The sequence below is a fragment of the Lagopus muta genome, chromosome 3 (assembly GCF_023343835.1).
Source record: "Lagopus muta isolate bLagMut1 chromosome 3, bLagMut1 primary, whole genome shotgun sequence".
Classification (NCBI taxonomy): domain Eukaryota; kingdom Metazoa; phylum Chordata; class Aves; order Galliformes; family Phasianidae; genus Lagopus; species Lagopus muta.
This window is the reverse complement of record NC_064435.1, coordinates 85,303,847-85,322,039: the sequence shown is the minus strand read 5'-3', so window position 1 is coordinate 85,322,039 and position 18,193 is coordinate 85,303,847. Positions and strand designations below refer to the sequence as shown.

Here is an 18,193-nt window from a genome sequence, read left to right as displayed (position 1 = left end):
AGACCAGACTGCACAGGACCCATCCAACCCAGCCTTCATCCTCCGGGACAGGGCATCCACAGCCTCTCTAGGCAGCTGTTCCAGCACCTCACCACTCTCTCTGTAAAGAATTTCCCCCTGACATCCAACCTAAATCTCCCCTCCCCCAACTTAAAACCATTTCCCCTTGTCCTGTGGCTGTCAATCCTTTCAAAGACTTGATTCCTCTCCCATTTGTAGGCTCCCTTTAGGAACTGAAATGAGGCCTTCTTTTCTCCACACCGAACAAGCCCAGCTCCCTCAGCCTGTCCTCATAGGGGAGGTGCTCCAGTCCCCAGTAATAACCTCAATAGGTTGTTAGGTGCTTTGCAGCCTACAGCATCCAGATGTCAGAGGTCTCTGCCCACATCGTGGTCTCCATAAAACTCTCCTGACACTGCCCTTAACCCTGCAGGTGGTGTCAGCAGAACCTCAGCTGCTGTCACCTTCCTAGAAGCGATCTCTTCATATTGGGGTCAAAGTCCACCAGCAGGGAACAGAGCGAAGGCTCCATCGCATGGAAAATTCTTGGCTTCCAGGACTGTCAAGGCAGCGTTGTTAACGAGGATTAACATTCAACCAAAAGGAAGGCAAAGTTGTAAGGACAATTCACTGGCCACTTTCTCGGAGAGGGCTCTCTGCTTCTGGCAGGGAGCAGTCAGAATCCACTTGTCCCTTTAAACCATACCTGGTACAGAGACTTATCTGGGAGTTCCTTTGCCAGTTTTTTTTCCTCTGTTACGGGCATTATGGTCTAGATAGATTAGATTAGCATCTATCATGTAAACACTTTGGATTGGGAAATAACTCTTGTCCTTTCTTAAAGTGTTCTTCCTCAATATAAGGCAGTGAGGTTTCTAAAGCCTGTTACAGTCTCACTCATCAATACTATTCATGTTTTGGTAAGTGGTGCAAGTGTTCATGGGAGGAGAAGGGGCTTCAATGGGCTATTTACCTGTTTGAACAGGCCCAGGAATTGAAAGGACAGATTTTTGACAACTCAGTACTTTAACAGCCACAAGTGAGCTTCTCTGGTCTATTGAAGAAATCCATCCTACCTGGATCAGCAACCTAACAGACTTGCAGAAGCAATATGCTTAATCCTGCTGCCAAGGCTTCACACTCTGTCCACATGCTAAAAATCTTTGACATCTTTTGTTGATAAAAGTGCACCATATGAATAGCAGCTATTTTCTCCTCACATTGTCTCTACCCCTCCACAAAGTAGGACACACGAGGGCCTTGGTCCCAAAGCTTTCATGCATATTCAGAACTGAAGTTTACAAAGGTCAGACAACACTGGCAGATCTGGGCTCCTGCCTTGGTTTCAAGAAAAAGTTTAAGTTGCTTTATGTCCAAGACTAGAGTTACTTTGCACCTATCTATTGACAGTAATGCGAGAGGAAAGTCAGTAACTAACATCAGTAACCTAAAGCACAGTCAACAATAGTCTTGAAATATACATATCTTGTACCCAGAAGAGAATGTGTTATATTTTGTTGTTGTTGTTTTCAAAAGGTATTGTGTGCCACAAATCTGCAGCCACTTTAAGCACATTAATGAAGACTTAGTGCATAAACATCAAACAAAAATTTAAGCGGGATGAATAAGGAATGAAGCAATTGCAGTACCCTCTAGGACTTAATCCATACTCACTATCAATAGAAAAATCTTCAGGCAGAGAAGGACTGCAGACATGGCAGAACAGTCAATAGCTTGCAGGGTAGGAAGTCCTCAGCCTGCAAGCCTTGGCCTAACAAGGTAGGTAAGCACAGTAAACATTTACCTTGTATCCAATTACAAGTTAGTTGAAGTGGTGTTTTTCTAGTTTCTGCTGCTGGGTGGCAGGGATGTGGTGTCCTAAGGAACTCCCAAACTCTGAAATTTAAAAAAATGTCCTGAGAAAAGTGACAAGTCATCAGTGGTTAAATTAGAACTATTGCAGCATACATAGATTTGTTCAAAACTAAACTTGCATTGCTTTGACTTCTTACTATATGAAGGCAGCACCTCAGAGATCTTCCTGGTTCTGGGTCTCATGTTTTCTCACCCTTCAGCAGAGGCCTTCCTATGATAATTGTTTCCATCTTGGATAAAGTGATTTATCATGTCTCTCTCTTTCTCTGCCTACTTTTTCCAATGGAAAGTTTCCATTTCCACCTGTCTTCGTAACTTGCATCTGCTCTCATGTTGTCATCAGTGATATCACTTATTTATTTGTATATCACATAATGATAGACACCTATTCAAAGCTCTGGAGGTCTATTAGCACATAGCAATTACAAGAAAAAAACACAGCAGTGCAAAAACAGTCTTCTCAACAAGAATTTTGCTAGGCATCCCAGTACATCAGGAACATCTGCTCAAAGCACAACTTCAGCCTTCCCCCAGCATATGTGTCTTTTGCCATGAGGCTTCTCCCATAATAATAAAACCCAAGCCCTCGTGTTTGTACTTCCTACCATCGGGATTGTTCTGCCCTGGGGTCAAGAATAGCCAAAAGAGTGGGCTGGGCACCTGGGGGCAGGGCCACCTGTATAATCAATGAATATTAAGATGCTGTAGTTACAAAACAAACAATAAAGCTTGGCAAAGCAGATAATGATAACAAAAAGAAAATAGATAGAAGGCTTACCTGTATCCTGAGCTCACTCACAAAACCCCAGCACAGCAGATCTCCAGCAGAGATCCTTCCCCACTGGCAGCCAGCTCTTAAATAGGTCTAGGAGAGGTGCAGACAGGCTCCCCCCCCTTCCAGCACACAGCTGAATTGCCTTCACCTGTGCTCCTGTGGCTGACTCAGTGCTCGCCTCAGGTGATCAATCAGAGGTTCAGGCCGTGGCTCAGCAGTTCCCATACATCTCATCACAAGCTATTCCCATGCAAGAGATACTAGTTCTTAAATGGTTCCTCGCTATAGATTTATTACAGCTCATATCCTCATTTTCTTTGTGCAAAAGGACATAATGGCCATACAGTGGCCATAAGACAATAGTGGTCATAAGCAGATGCTTTAGCAGGCAAGTGCAGCCACATACTACTTCTTCTACATATTCCCCAGCCTTCTGCTATTTTCAGCTCACGGACATCTCAAGCGGGATGTGTTTTCTGCCTAAACCTTGACAAATTTATCTTTCAAGACTTGTGCGGTCTCCCCATGAGCTCATGTAAACCTGATGCATCCACATCATACTATGTTGCATTGCACGGGTTTGTTTCTGCTATATTCAACGCTCCTGGCTCTTGCACTAAGTCAGAGTGGCCAGTCTTTACCCACACTCTCCAGGCTACCCAGACATCTCTCTCACTTCCCTTTAGTTGTACTTCTTCCAAGCTGGAAGGCCTAGTCTATGCTGTTGTTACACAAACCACTTTATTGAAGACTTCATTGCGTGTGACACAACTCTAACCTGGTTTTGTCTTTCTCCATCTCAGTCTCAGTTTTGTCACACCTTCATTGCCTCTGTTCTTCTGCCGGTCAAATAGGGACCATACAAATTAACCTGTTATCTTGCAGAACAGTGATGACACAGTGGACTACAAGCATCATTATCCCCTTTTCCAAAAGCTTAGCCAAGGACTCAGAAAATCAACAATTCCACATATCAAGGACAAAAGAAAACAGCATCAGTATAAACAAAAATAAAACCAGGATACTATCTGCATTTTTTTCATACTTGTTGAGCAACACAGGCTGACTGAAACCCTTTCCATTTCACAAACTATCCCTGTCAACCAACCTACTCTGGTGTTAGAAATCTGAAGCGATAGGACATCTCCCAGCAACCTCAGGGGATTATTTCACATGCTGACATGCAGCTCAGGTCTGAGAAGTCTGAAACGCTACAAAAGTTGGATTACCCAGTGCTTTTCATGCCACCTAATCTGTCTCTCCCCTTTCTTTCCACGATAAATCCCATTTGTTAGGACAGAAAAAATTAAGTCGTTTCTCTCCCTTGTTTGGCCCATCGTCAGCTGAGATGTGTAAACGTGGTGTCAGCTTTAAGGTGTACAACTTGTCCTGTTGTCGTAATGATTCTGAATCACATACTTAAAGTTTACTACGTGCTTGAGGGTATGCCTTCAAGAACAAGTTATGGTGAGGCAATCAAGGGTGTGGCTTTACAGGACACTCGCTACTCTGCAGTAACTGCAAGGATGAACACCCTTTGCGTGCCGGTAAATGCAATATAAATTAGCCCAGAGAGATGGCCAGCTGTGACCACTTCTGCCACCCCACAGTGCTTTTGCTGCTGTTCTATGAGCACTGCTCCTTTTAGCTGTCCCTTCCCAGCAGTAATGCTATGCCAGGAATCAAACATGAGAGTTGCACATAAAACAACCACCCCCCTCTCCCCACCAACACCTGTGGTCTTTTTATACATGATGATTTTTTAATTTAATAATTTAACTTTTTAATTTAATTTAATGCATTATTAGTTTTTGGATTTATTTTCTTAATACGCTGCTATAATCTTGCAAACTGAAGTCATATTTGCTAGGTGTTATCTCCCTTGCTGCTTTATGGCTCCAGCTCTTTTTATGCTTATATAGGAGGATATAAACTCAGCAGAGCCTTCGTTGTTTATTATACCTGAGCCCTCTAATTTTTGAACCCCTCTGTTTCCCTCTGCTGGTTAAAATCATAAAGAGGGATGGGGACATGAGTAGGGAGGGTGGGAAACAGCTAGCAGTCCTTCAGTAATTCACACAGACAAGCCATGTGGCAGGAGGGGGCAGTGGAGACAGAGCTCCCCACTGCAGAGTAGCATGCACTCATGTACACCCCAGAGATACCTCTGAGACCTGGTTTACTTTCACAGAGCATATATTCTTCGCAGGGTCCTGGGCACCACTTATCAGCTGTAAAGAAATTCCTGCACAGTTTAGAATCTGGGCAAGCATCCCAGCCCCTGTGTTGTCTCTCACTAGAGTCTCTACACAGTATCAGAGGTTCCCAGGAATGCTCCCAGAAGCTTTCAGCTCAGCCTGAGTCTCTGCCAAGCTGATCGGTTCCTCGGAGCTGCCTGGAGCGATCATCCTGAAGGCTGCAGGGGGAGAGCCTGCGGGCTTCCCGAGAGTCCTGAAAGGCTCCGTTTGTACAAGAGTCATGACTGGCCTCCAAAAGCTGTTATCTGAACCGGGACGTATTTATCTCAACCTTGCGCACACTTAAGGTCCCTCCAGTGAGATCACAATACATGCGTGATTTCTGTCGTTGAAATAAAAGCCTTTGTATTGAAGTAACTTTTTCTGTGATTTCCTAAGATCACTGTTTATATTCTAGTAATCCCTCAGATCACTAAATGAGGATCGATGCCCCTTTCCTGTTTCAACTAGATGCTCACAGCAGTTAGATGAGGCCAAGCGTCCTCCCCAGGCAGTTGACTCAGGTTGTGTGTCTACAGTGAACGATGCTCTCAAACACTCCACTGTTAGACACACATATCACATATCACACATAACTCTCTCTCAAGAAACAACTGGATTTTTAACACCAGCTGATTGTTCAGAAATAACATATGGTCAGTGGGGCAAAAAGGCAGATCTTCCCAAGGGAGAAATGACAACATTTTCTTATTTTAACATATGAAATTAAAATTTCCCGAAAGCAAAACAAAAGAAATTCCAAGAACAGCAACCTAGCCCCTTTTATTTGTTCTTTGAAGAAATGTTACTTACTCTGGTTTCTTGTTGACTGTCTTGTTTCTTCTTGTCTGGATGAGGAGCTACAAGAAATGGTATAGTGGCTTGTGGTACCAATGGTAATGGGAGGACGGTAGGACCAGATGATCTGGCAGGTCGTTTCCAACCTTGTGATTCTATGATTCTTAGGATTCTCCCATCTTCCTAAATGTTAGCATTTTTAATGCTTTTTACTAGACAAGATTTTCAGTGGGTTTCTTAAGATCCTGCACACTGTTTTCTCTCAGTCTGCTATTCCTGTGGCTGTACTTTCCTTGAATGGCATACTGGATTCAGATAGTTTATGGTCAACAGTTCCCAGACTCCTTATAGCGCTCTAACCTTCAGTGGAAAGAAAGGTAAGCTGGGAGCATTTACCAGCTTGAAATCTCTGCTGTCTGGATAACAGACAAAAAAAAAAATAAATTGTTTTTTCCTTATTTCAGGACTTAAAACCCCGGCTGCATAATAAAAGTCAGGACCGCTACAGTCTACCAAAAATACATTTACCAGGGGAATGTTTTGGCTATTAGTTATTCCCCTTCAAACCCTTCCGACTGTGCGGTGTTGCTATTTTGCTTTGTTTTGATTTTTGTTCCTTTTTAAACTAACCTCAAGGAATTTCCCTCTCTCCCATCGTGGTTATCAAGCTGTAGCTTGTCGGCGGTGTAACTACTTGTGATGTATGATGCTTTCTTCTGCTCTCCTAGGCTCCTTATCTCTGGTTAGCATTGATTAATGTCCCTTCCATACTGGTATTTCTGTCTGGAGGATGAGCCCATTTGCCAGCAGTGCCCATCCACTGACAGCCTCCACCACCCAGTGGCACTGCTCCTGGGCCCTTCCTGCACTCCTGGTCGGGGACATTTGGAATGTAAATACTCCCCTTCGTCTTCAGCTTTTGTTTCGAGGATAAGACAAAACCAAATAATAATAAAACCTCCTCTATTCTGCACGCAGGGAGCGCATGCCATTAATATTAATTAATTTATTTATTTAAAGCCGGTAAAAGAATTTGCTCTTAGGCTGGGAATGCGACTGCCAAGTTTCCTGCCTGCAATTTGTTACGGCTCAGTAGTAAACTACCCCTGAAAATAGGAATTTGAAATGGAAATACTGACGGGCCTTTTAACGAGGCTATAATAAGCAGGGTGCTTTATCCTGCGCGCCGCACGTCCTGACACAACAGCAGCCTATCATAGCATGCACGGAAAACAAACAGGGCCTCTCTGCATCGCGCTCCTGCCTGAAACCGGGCCGACGCAGGAAGGGAATGGAGCCGAAGACAAAGGCCCTGAAGGTCAAGCACACCACGCCCCAGCCTCACTGCTGCTGCTCAGCCCAGCACCGCCATACACACAACTTGCACTTGAATAACTTCCCTTTGATCAGCTCGCCATGAAAAAGAGGTGTAGCCTGCCACGCTGCTAGCGGGGTAAAGAGGCAGACTTTCCCATAAGGCTTAAGCTGCAAATTTGTCACTCCAGGCTTGCTCTGCTACATAGAACAAAGCTCCCAGAAGTGTCTGCTTGTTGCAAATGTTTCTTATCTGCTTAGAAGCGTTCATTCCTTGTAATGCTCCATATGTACAACATGTGGATGCTGAAGCTGGTTTGCATACTGGCTCTCGACCGTCCGCTGAAAATGCTGTTATTCAGTGAGGCTGAACACTCACAGTCCCAGCAGCAGTCAGCTGAGCATCCCCACACTGACACCTGTCAGTGGCAGCACCACTGCCTCGCTGGAAATAAAACTTCTCCATCATTTTTCACAAGCTATTTGGCAGTCACAAAAATAAATGATTCACACATACGAAACTCATTCTTTGGGGCCTGATCTGCACACTTGTAGTCTGTAGGACACACGCTTAAATGCCGTGTATTGAACTGCCACATCATGTCTATTTTTACTAATCGAGTTTACTTGCGTTTGGGCACGGTACCAGCTACTCAGCAAGTCCAGGAGATTAATGTAAAAGCCTCTCTCCATTTAGAAAGTATAGGCACTCCAGATTTACAGCTGCTTATTTTGAGGTGGCTGACTGCTGATCCTGATGTCTTTGAGTAACAGATGGCTTTCCGAGCTGCGCTGATAATGAAAATGATATAATTTGTCACTTAGCATTAAAACAAAGCAGAGAGGTAGCACAGAAGGAAAAGCAATGCATTCGCCTTCTTCAAATGGCATACCTGAGAACAAGGGGAAAAAAAGGCTGGGCAAACCCAAAGGCTATCAATAGTCCTGGATATTCACATGTGGAATAACTTGCATAAAATAACCTGGCCTGATCTGGACTGTGAGAGCATTGGCCCCTGTAATGTTAGAATTTATAGCTTTAATCTTCTTAAGAGCTGCGTGGCTCTTCACGCATGCAGAGAATACAGATTTGATGTTTCTGAGATTAAAACTACTGAGCTGAACTTTTCTTGTTACTGGCCAAAAGCATTTGGAAACTTAATAAAGCATTCCATTAAAATCTTGGCATTTTAGTGATACAAAAGCAATAGGCTGCTAGCTCAAAACGTGAGTCCAAGTCAAAAGGACCCTTCTAGGGAGAGACTGAGGAATGTAGGTTTTAACAAAGTTTGCAATGACTTAAAAATAGATCAAAGGAAATGCGAAGTAGAATGGAACAATAAACGCTTGATGTAACCAGCAATGCACAAGCCTTTGTTGTTTAAACTTTATGACATTTAAAGATGTTTCTTCATGTTCTTCTAAACCTTCTACGTCTGCGAGTCCATGAATAGCTGGAAAAAGTACAGCGCACATCACCGACGAGCTGTGTGGTCTTTAACAGGTAACATAAGGCCTGATTTTTCACAGTGATGAGAATCCACAGCCTCAGCTGAGATAAGCATGAGCTACTATTACAGCTGTAGACAATCAGCTTAACTCTGGAAAAAAATGCTCTGTCAAGGCTTGCTAGGCTACAGTTTTAGCTGCATGGGAAGCCCATGCAGAACACAGTTAAGCTCCTATGTGTCAGTGTATGGTTTGGTTTGATCAGTGAAGGTGCAACTGATGTTTTTGTAGAAAGAAGAATAATCATAGCAACAGTACGATGCTATGAGTTCAAAGCTATAGCATGACTGGAAAAAGGTGCTCTTGCCAGAATTGGAAAAGCCTCGTGCAGTTCCATTTAGGCCAACAAGAGCAGAACTGCCCAGTGGCAGCTGCACTGCTGAGACTCTCTGCCCTCTCCAGCAAGGGAGAGTGAAGAGAAGCCTCTCTTACTGCTGTGTTACTGTGCTCAGCAGGTAAACAAACAAACAAAATGAAATGAGGACTTATAACCAAGCATAAAATAAACAAAGATTCATAACCAACCCTAAAAGACAGGTTTCTTGCTTGGGTTCATTGAAGCGGTTTGGGGTTGTTGGTTTTTTTTTTGTCACAACGTAAACAACATTCATTCCAGCATGCTTTGAAATGGCTTGCTCCTGTCAGTACTGGCAAAGACAGCTTTGCTGGGGTTTGCCTCCACATGGTTATATCTTATTTAGATCTTCTAGTTACAGTCTCCCTGAAAGTTGTACTACAGAGGCTGAACATACATAGATATCTCCTGGAAAGCCTGTGGTTAGAGCCTCGGGATGCCTGCAGTGATAGCTTGGTGATGGAGACAACCTCATGCCTACCAATAAATCTCACCCTGGATTTTACCCCATCCTGGGTAGCACAGCGTTGAACCTGAACCATGTGGCTGGTATGAATGAATGCCACACATAACACAGGCTCACCCACTGTACAAGCCCCCTGCCCTTTCAAAATATAGTTGCCTTTACACTGTTGAACATGGCAGGGTACTCATAAAAGTGGCTGCTTCCACGGCTGGTTTGCTTTGTTTTTTGTGGCACTGACATACGATGAGCTATGTACGATAACAGATGCCATTTGACAGCGCAAAATAATGGCGCTCACACTTAAAACTGTAAATTACAAACAATCCCTCTCTAACTATAAAACGAATACTCAGAATGGGGAGCCTTGTCAACTCAGATATTAGTAAATCAAGTTGAGGAAGACAAATTATTCACTGAAGCTGAAGTAACTAAAATTTTATTCGGTTAACACTACTGCCATTGGAGTTCAGCTGTTCTTTGCTATAATTAGTAGATAGGGAACGGAGTGATTATGGGCAACATAGTAAAATCAGCTACATGTTTTCTTGCTGTGTAAAAGCAACAAAGTGTTTCTAATCTTTCTGTCTTGTTTTTGTTGGTTTTTGTTTGTTTGTTTTGTTTTTCTGTCAGTAAAAAGATGCTGCATAAATACTCGCTATGGGTAAGATGCCTGGCCACATCAAGACGGCCATTTCCCAAGGGGTTCCATAATTATATTTTCCCCACCGAACCACAGACATGAATTAAAAGTGACCCTGTCGGCCCACTGGTGCAGCTGCCATGTATTTGATTACAAATTCACTGGTACCAATGCCAAGAAGGGGAGTTACAGCACAAACTGAATGTGAGTTCAGGCTCAGCTGTCCGCATGGAGCATCTCTGGTAACCTGGCCACAAAAGGCTTTCAGCACACAAAGAAATAATATTTACAATTTTTTACCCTTTAAAGAAAATGCATTCCTCTGGTCTTCCCCAGTGCCAGCACTAATCCAAGCCACACCAACCTGCCTAGCAGCTCTTTCCCATTTCTCTACAGATCCAGGGAACTTCAGTGAGAGTTATCAGGAAACCCACAGAGCCTGTTACCTAGCCTGTTAGGAGACCAAAGTTTAGACTGTTTTAGGTAACATGGTGAAAGGAGCCCACTGCCTGCCTCCTAGACCACCAAGCAGCCCCGCCTGGCACCTAAGCCATCCAGATTTGCAGAGCCTCCGCTTGGCTGCCCTGCAGCTCTTGTGCTCTCAGCCAGGGACACCATGGGACAGAAACGTCCCGTAGTCCCTGTTTGCTGGGACTAGCAGGTGAGGTGAACTCATCAGTCTCATTTGAATGCTGTGGCAAAATCACCATGCAAATCAAACAGGGCTGGCAGTCTGTGCCCATGATGCAAGCGAAACCCAAAACAGCTGAACGGTCATAAAACAGGGATTAAAGTTCAATGAGGAAGCTGATAACGAAGAAGCCTGCCCAGACTATGCCCTATTCTAGCCAGCACTGCATTATCTTCTAATTTTAGAACAGCTGAAAATTTTTCCCAGCCCAGAAGTTGACAGGAAGCTGAGCAGCACCAGTACCATTAAATCCTTGTTTTCAGATGCCATGCTGTCTCCACACTGCAAGAAGTTGCTTCAGCATGTGAAATTTTACAGGAAGGCACACGCTGTTGGTGGATGCCCATACAGGGAGCTATGTAATATGTTGAAACCATCTGGCATTTTGCAGTTTTACTCTATCAGTCAGACGTGCTGTCTGGAAACACAGGACTCAAACCCGGAGTCCTTGATTCAGGTCAGATACCTGCAGATGCCTGCAGACGTTTGGCCGGACTGGGAGCTGCAGAATAAAGCACTTAATTAAGCGGCTGGAGTTTATGATTGATTTCAAGGGCAGCTGAGCTGGAAGCCTGTTACTGCTTAGGAAGTTTCAGCAAATGTAATTATTATGGCATGTTTGATTTAATACAGGTCTTTGTGAAATGCTCCAAAATATCGTTTTAAAGACTAATTCTGTTGCTGTAGCGCTCTGTACCTCCTGTCAAAGCGATGGACTAGATGGGTCCCAATGTGAAGCTTCCTAAAAATTACCACTAAAATTAATACACCATAGTTACAGAAGAGTGTTTTGTATAGAATGACTTTCTCTGGACTGTGAACAATGCTGCAGAAAGCCGACTCTGGGTTACATTACTCCTGTGATCCAAATTTTTTTAACCAGCTGATGTCACTAGGGAGATTTGAAGTCTTTATAATTACAGCTCAAGGCCTGGAGGAAGAGGGAAGGAAAGACAATGAAATTATGTTTCATATGTTGATTCAGAGAGTAACCTGCAGTGGCCTGTTAACTTGCTGCATCTATCAGGAAAAGCAAATTAATCCTGTATCCAGTCAGCTTTATGAGTGGCAGCTCAATTTACTTCCCCAGTTACAAAGGGAAGAAAGTGGCCTTTTTGTCACAAGCGATCGCTTCCTGCAATGCTGAGGAATAAGATGTAAAATAGGCAAAGAGCTTCTAATGTCCTACTAAGAAGTAAAAACTGTTTCTTTCATCTTCCCTCAGAGAAGGAATTCAGGTTATGCTCTGCACTAAATTAAAGCGTTCTGCTCAGTTATATACATGCACAGCTTTGAAAACTGTTCCTGCTTCTAGGTCAAGGGCTCTCCCTGTGGCCAGGTGCCAGCTTTATCCCTGGACTCCCATAATCCCTTGAAATAAATCAACTTTCCATTGAAATCCTCTGCCAGTTCCACTTCAGACTAAAATGTGCTGTCTGTAGCATGATGCTCTTTTATACTTTTGTGGAAAAAAAGAAGGGAAACAATGTGGTCATTGTATACTGGACACAGTTCGACGTAATCCGCGTTGTGTATATTAAAGGCTATCTTTGTGTGTTGCACTAGCCCCGAGTTTCAGCAATTATTATTAGAAATGAGAAAAATACCTCTGGATGAAGGAAGGATTTGACTGGTTGACAAGGATCCCAGCCTGCGTGCGTGTGTACCTCATTGCTACTCTGCTCACGTGGACTCAAGTGTGGGGATGCATTCTACTACTGTTATACCACTTCCCAGCCCGGGCAGATGAAGCCCTCAAAGATTTTTTTTCTCTTTCCTTTTTATCTTTTCCCCTCTAATATCAATTTTCTTCTCTGTGTGTTATAAATGAACCTGAATACATTCACACGTTCCTGTGGAAGACTAAAAGCTGTCACTTCATTTCGGGTAATCAAGCGGTTTTCAGCTCAGCTGCAAGAAAGCCCAGATGCTACTACATCTCCGGGGGAAACTTATCTATTCAGAGAGGGGGAAACTTCAGAACAATAACAACAAAATAGAACTGAAAGATGCTGCTGCCATTCTCCTGCCGGTGCCAAGGTCAGTCCTTTGGAGAATGGGTGCCAGCCAGAAGCAGCAGCACCCTTCTTAGTAGTCTGACATTTCTGAAAAGCTCTCCTTCTCCCCACATCTCAGCAACTTTAAATGGTCTGCCAGTTAAATCAGAACAGCCTGGTATAAAGCTTCCAATTTTCTGACAACCTTTATATTCTCTTGGCTCCTACAAGGCCCTAAAGCTGATCGTGTATAATCCTGAGCTGAATGTAAAATAAATATGAAAACCTGTCATGATTTTACAGTTTTCCAAAGGATATTTCACTAAATAAAAAGAGCTGTACTTCTGGCACGTAAACTCTCCCCATAAAAATCACAGTTAGTGCTTTAGAATGAAGTTAGGCAGCCTGGTGCCAGACTCTGCCCTCCACAGCTCCCCTCTGGTCCTGGCCGGGTGCTCCCCCAGGACCTGCTGGGCCCCAGGTGCCTCAGCAAACCCCATCCATGCCTCAGACCTGAGCCAGGCTGGCTTGAGGCTCTCTCCAGCCTGCTGTGGAGCGGGGTAAGTCCCAGTCATTGCCATGTTGGGGCACAGCCCACACGGGCCGCTGAGTCCTGCACTGGCCATCAGTGTCATGCAGCCCAGAGCTAGTGCACTCATTCAGCCTTGATGCCCCTGCCTGATGGTATAGTAATGATTTGTAGAAACCTCTTCTGCTGAACTTGTATTACTTAGCTATCTGCCTTACTTGCATGGGTAGGCATAGTTTGGAGTGTCCACAATGCTAGAGCACAAAAACAAGTTTCAGCCATTGACAAACTAGAGATGATTTCAGGCTCCACTGGCCTTTTCAATCCTTGGACGACTTGTACATCAAAAGCATTGCTGATATCCAGGCAAGAGGCACGTGGATCTAGCAAATAGAATCATAGAATCATAGAATCCGTGGTGCTGGAAGGGATCTCTGATGGCCATCTAGTCCAACTCCCCTGCAATGAATGGGGACACCACAGTCAGACCAGGGTGCCCAGGTATCCAGCCTTGCCTTGAAAGTCTCCAAGGAAGGGACATCCACCACATCACTGGGCAACCTGTTCCAGCGCCTCAGCGCCCTCACTGTAAAAGATTTTTTCCTTATATCTAACCTACATCTATCCTCTTTGAGCTTGAAACCATTTCCTCTTGTTCTGTCACCAAAAGTAGGAGCCAAACACAGCAACCTCGACAAAGGACATGCAGTGCATGCAGACTAACATGGTATCTCTTTGCCATCTGGTAGGGAAGTTAAAAGACCAGTCCTGCAAGTCTTGAGATACGTTGCAGTTAAATTGACTGCAGGTTTTGTTTGCACTGTGCTGTTTGGATGAAGGGTAGCTAGGAAGGAAGAAATAGAAGAAAGGCAAAGAAAGTAAAAACCTTCATTATTGCTCACAGTGTTTCCAGGTTTGTGTGTAGAGATCCTCTGTCCAAGGCATCCTGCAGGTGTCCAGCATTTCACACCCGCCTCCCTTACATTCTCCTCCTGGAACAGGAAACAGGCAGTTGCACTGTTTAAAATCCACTGTCAAACATACAGCCAGGCCTTTAATTTTCAATCAGAAGGAGTTAAACTATCTGGTTTTCCCCTAGAAGCCCCTAGCCGCTATTTTCTTCAGTTAGTTTCTCCACCTTCAGGCCTTGCCTTTAAGCAAGGAGTGCAGCTGAACCCAAAAATTCAAAGCAAAACTCAATTGGAACCATTATGTTCTCATCTGGTTACATGTCAAAACCTCAAAACTCATGCACACAGCTCTCAAATTATAAACCCATCAGGTTGAACCCTAAGGCTAGGCCCAGGTTTGCCCCAAGACCCTGCAAATCTTCTAGAAAAGCCAATTCATGTCTCAAGTTCATAAAACCCAAGATGGCCAGGGAATTTTTCCAAGGTCAAACAGTTAGTTAGAAGGGGAGCTAAGAGGAGACCTGCAGCCCTGGCCACTTCACACTGCTACCAACAGAGGTAGAAACTCACTCTGCCTGAATTTCACTGTATAGCCTTAGCCAAGCCACTCAAAATAACCACTTTTTTTGCCTGTTAATTGTCTTAATAAGTCACAAGGAGATGAATGACTAAACACTACATCATCCCTCAAAGGATTCATTTGTGGAAAAAGCATCCATTTAGCTGCAGGGTAGTTATTATTGCATAGCTTTGATTTTGCTACACAGTGCATGCCCTGTTTATTGAAATGCTTATATACTGCTCTGGGTGAAACCATCACTTACAGGTAGACTCTGAAGCTAAAGGAATGAGCTCAGATCCACTCATCTGGTCCCTAAATAAGACCCATCCAGTTATCTGGATCTGCAGAACTCTCTGAGATGTTGGTTAATGACTCTTTGGATGCTTTTTTTTTTCATGCTATCTCTGCATTTAAAACACAACAACAAAATTTCAATTTGAGAAACCACAATTGCAGTCACAATGTCTCCCCCAGTAACTCTGTTCATAGCCCAAGACTCAGAGGAGAGCACGAGAGTGATACCAAGTTCACAGCATAATTTGATACAGTCCCTCCTGAAATTAGATCATCATGCAATGGTCACCCATTTGCATGTTTCATATCGATAACACCAAAGCTTTCATCTGTAAGACATTTGGCAATACAGCAAGCAACTGTTTCAGGGTCCAGGCTTGATGCTGAAATACCATCAGTTGAGAATTTCTACACATTGCTTTCTAATAGTCCCTACTGTTTGGAATGGCATTAAGGAGTTCTGGCTCTGTTTCCAGGACTTCCCTATCAATGACTGAAAGTGCTGCTACAAGACAAGAGAGGGATTAGCATTCAACAACGGAGTCTGTTTATAGCATTAAAAACATTTTTGTGAGACAAAGGGTCAGCATTTGAAAAGTAAGGTATGGCTTATGTATACAGAGTTTAAAAAAAAAAAAAAGAAGATTAAAATAGATAATGTTTTTCCCTTCAGATTAATTACTAGTTTCCTGTATTCCCAGCTAGTTTTGCTTGCAGGGAAATTTCTCCTGAGCTCAGCAGCCAGCATTGTATCTAGGGCTAAACATTCCCACCATATCACTCCAATATTAAAAGAATCTTTCTGTCTTCCTGTTCAACCATACACTGATTACAAAATTCTTTTGCTCATTTAGGGCCAGATTCAATAAAAATTCTGCCCAGTTTCCGCATCATGGAAGGCCACAAAAGCCCTGAAATATTTTGGTTTTGAAGCTTTTGTGGGCTCCCATGGTTTGGATGCTGGGTAACAATTCCAGTGAATGTGGTCCTCATAAAGCTTTTCAAGGTCCCACTCCATATGGACCTAGCGATTTCTCTTTATTGTCTCCAATGTGGATTACAATCCACTTCAGATAATCTTTGAGTTATGCCTCCAGCTACAAGCTAAATCCTGGAGGAATAGGTCCTTTTCATATCAGGTCACATTCCCTGCAGAACACTGACAGAGAAATTAGTGTTTCTGAAAAGAAAGCACCACTTATAAAAATCTGGTATGTTTTGCATGGAAGGGCTTCAGATGAATGTAAGTGAATGGTAAAATCTAAAAGGAAATTCAATAAACTACTCATTATCTATATTCATATGACTAAGCTACACATGGAACGTAGCTTTTATCCCGCATAAAAAATGTACAGATGTTCTATAGAAAACTGTATGAACAAACTTTAACCTCACGACTGCTATTATTTTGTAATAAAAGGCTTACAGCATAATGTGAGCTTTTTTTAGAATGTAAGTTCCATGTGAGTAGTGTGTTGTTAATTTAATATTAATGCAATGCACCAGGAAGAAGTCTGCACAGAATCTAAAATAGAGAGAATCACAGTGCTGCAGACAGGAGATTTGTGGCATGGATTTTATTTGTTTCAGCACTCAGCACAAAATTCATTGACCAGGATTCCCATTGCCACAGGCCACGGGATTCATCCATAGTTACTTTACATGCTTTGGCATGAGGATTTTGCTGCAGCATTCCTGCCACCGATCCTAGGAATAATGTGGGTAAGTCACCTTGCGCTGCACTGAAAATGTACCTCTCACTGTCAAGTGCATATGAATGAGCTGCTTTTTTTGGGAACAGCAAGAGGAAAAAAAAATACACTGAATAAACTTCTGAATTTCTTTTGCTGAACTCCCCTTCAGGTAGCAGGTGTGAATGCCTTTACCAAACTCTTGCAGACTGCAAATGCGGCTCCTGCTATGCTTGTACTGCAAAGCAATTCAAACAGGGAGAGCAGAACAGAAATTTAGGTTCACCTATACGGTCTCCCATCCTAGTGCGCGAGCCCTCTCCTCTGCAGTGCCTGCCATTCAGAATACCTATCCTGTATTTCTCTAAGGACTCAGTTCACTGTGAAGTGGTGATTTATGACACCCGTTATTACAATTGCTTAGCAGCTCCCAAGCAAGTAAAAATAGCAACAATCATCTAGCCCACTTTTCCTTCCTTAGCACCCCACAGGAGAAGGAGCTTGATTAGTCCTATAGGGTTTCATACGCACTTGGGTGTTTCTATAACTTCCAGCAGGAGTTTGACATTTTCTGAAGGTGACGAAGTCTACAGACATCTTATTCACTGCGGAAAGGCATTTCCTCAGTCTACTTAGAGCTTCTGGGAAAGCTGCGTGTCCAGAAGCTGCTTTCTCTAGCTTGACAGTTTCATTGCTTCTATGAAATGCACTTGCATGTGATCATGGTCATAAAGGAACGCCCAGCCTCAGAATCAGTGAAGGCCACTTCCTTGGAAGCCTTCCAGGATCAAAAATGGAAACTTACCCTGAACTCCACACAACGGAGCACAGCTTCCACGCGGAGTAGAGAGAAGAAAATGGGGAGACATTCATAAACAACAGATATATTGCATTCACAAACAACAAGTCTATGGCAACGAGCATGGTAAAGATTGCTGCCGTTTGTTCCCATTCTCCGCGCAACTGATTTTAAATGCTGTTATTATTTTACAGGTACCATCGCAGCTGCGCTGCATGCAAGAGAGTACAGACAGCAGCCCAGTCCCTGCAGAACAGATGGATCCTTCCTATTTCTGTGCCTGTTCTGTGGGCAGGTACTGATGCCCAAAAGTTCACAAAAGTGTAACAAGCTTCAGAAGCCCTCAGCACTTGGAATAATTACAGAAATACAGATTTCTTGTCTGCTGTCGTCTACAGTCATCACCAAAGTCTCAACTACTAGGAAAATTTACGTTCGTTTAATATTAGTTTCCATTTAAATTCCCTTTTAGCTGAGCTGACATAAAAGACAGAGTGGGCATTTTCATATTTCAGTGTTAAACCATGTTTTGGTTTAAGCTTAAACCATCTGAGGATCTGATTTCATACTTGCAAATAAACTGGTCTTAAGCTAGCACAACTACATCCATACGGTTGAGACCTTAGGCTTGCCTGGTTCCTTTTGGGCCATTTGCTCTGCGGTGCAGTGCCAACTTTAAACAGTCACTAAGACTTGGGATGGCAGTTACCACGGTTGCAGTAAGGAATATGAAATCATAGATATCATCTG

General features: G+C 43.4%; 1 long non-coding RNA gene across 5 annotated transcripts in view; it reads right to left on the bottom strand.

Annotated features, from left to right (window-relative positions):
• LOC125691312 (uncharacterized) overlaps positions 1–18,193 on the bottom strand; it is a 122,503-nt gene that overhangs the window by 3,834 nt on the left and 100,476 nt on the right. For 3 of the 5 annotated variants that reach the window (XR_007376073.1, XR_007376072.1, XR_007376074.1), the window contains one exon: positions 2,770–14,178. This is a non-coding gene — a long non-coding RNA (uncharacterized LOC125691312). The other 2 variants (XR_007376071.1, XR_007376075.1) reach the window with 2 other exon arrangements.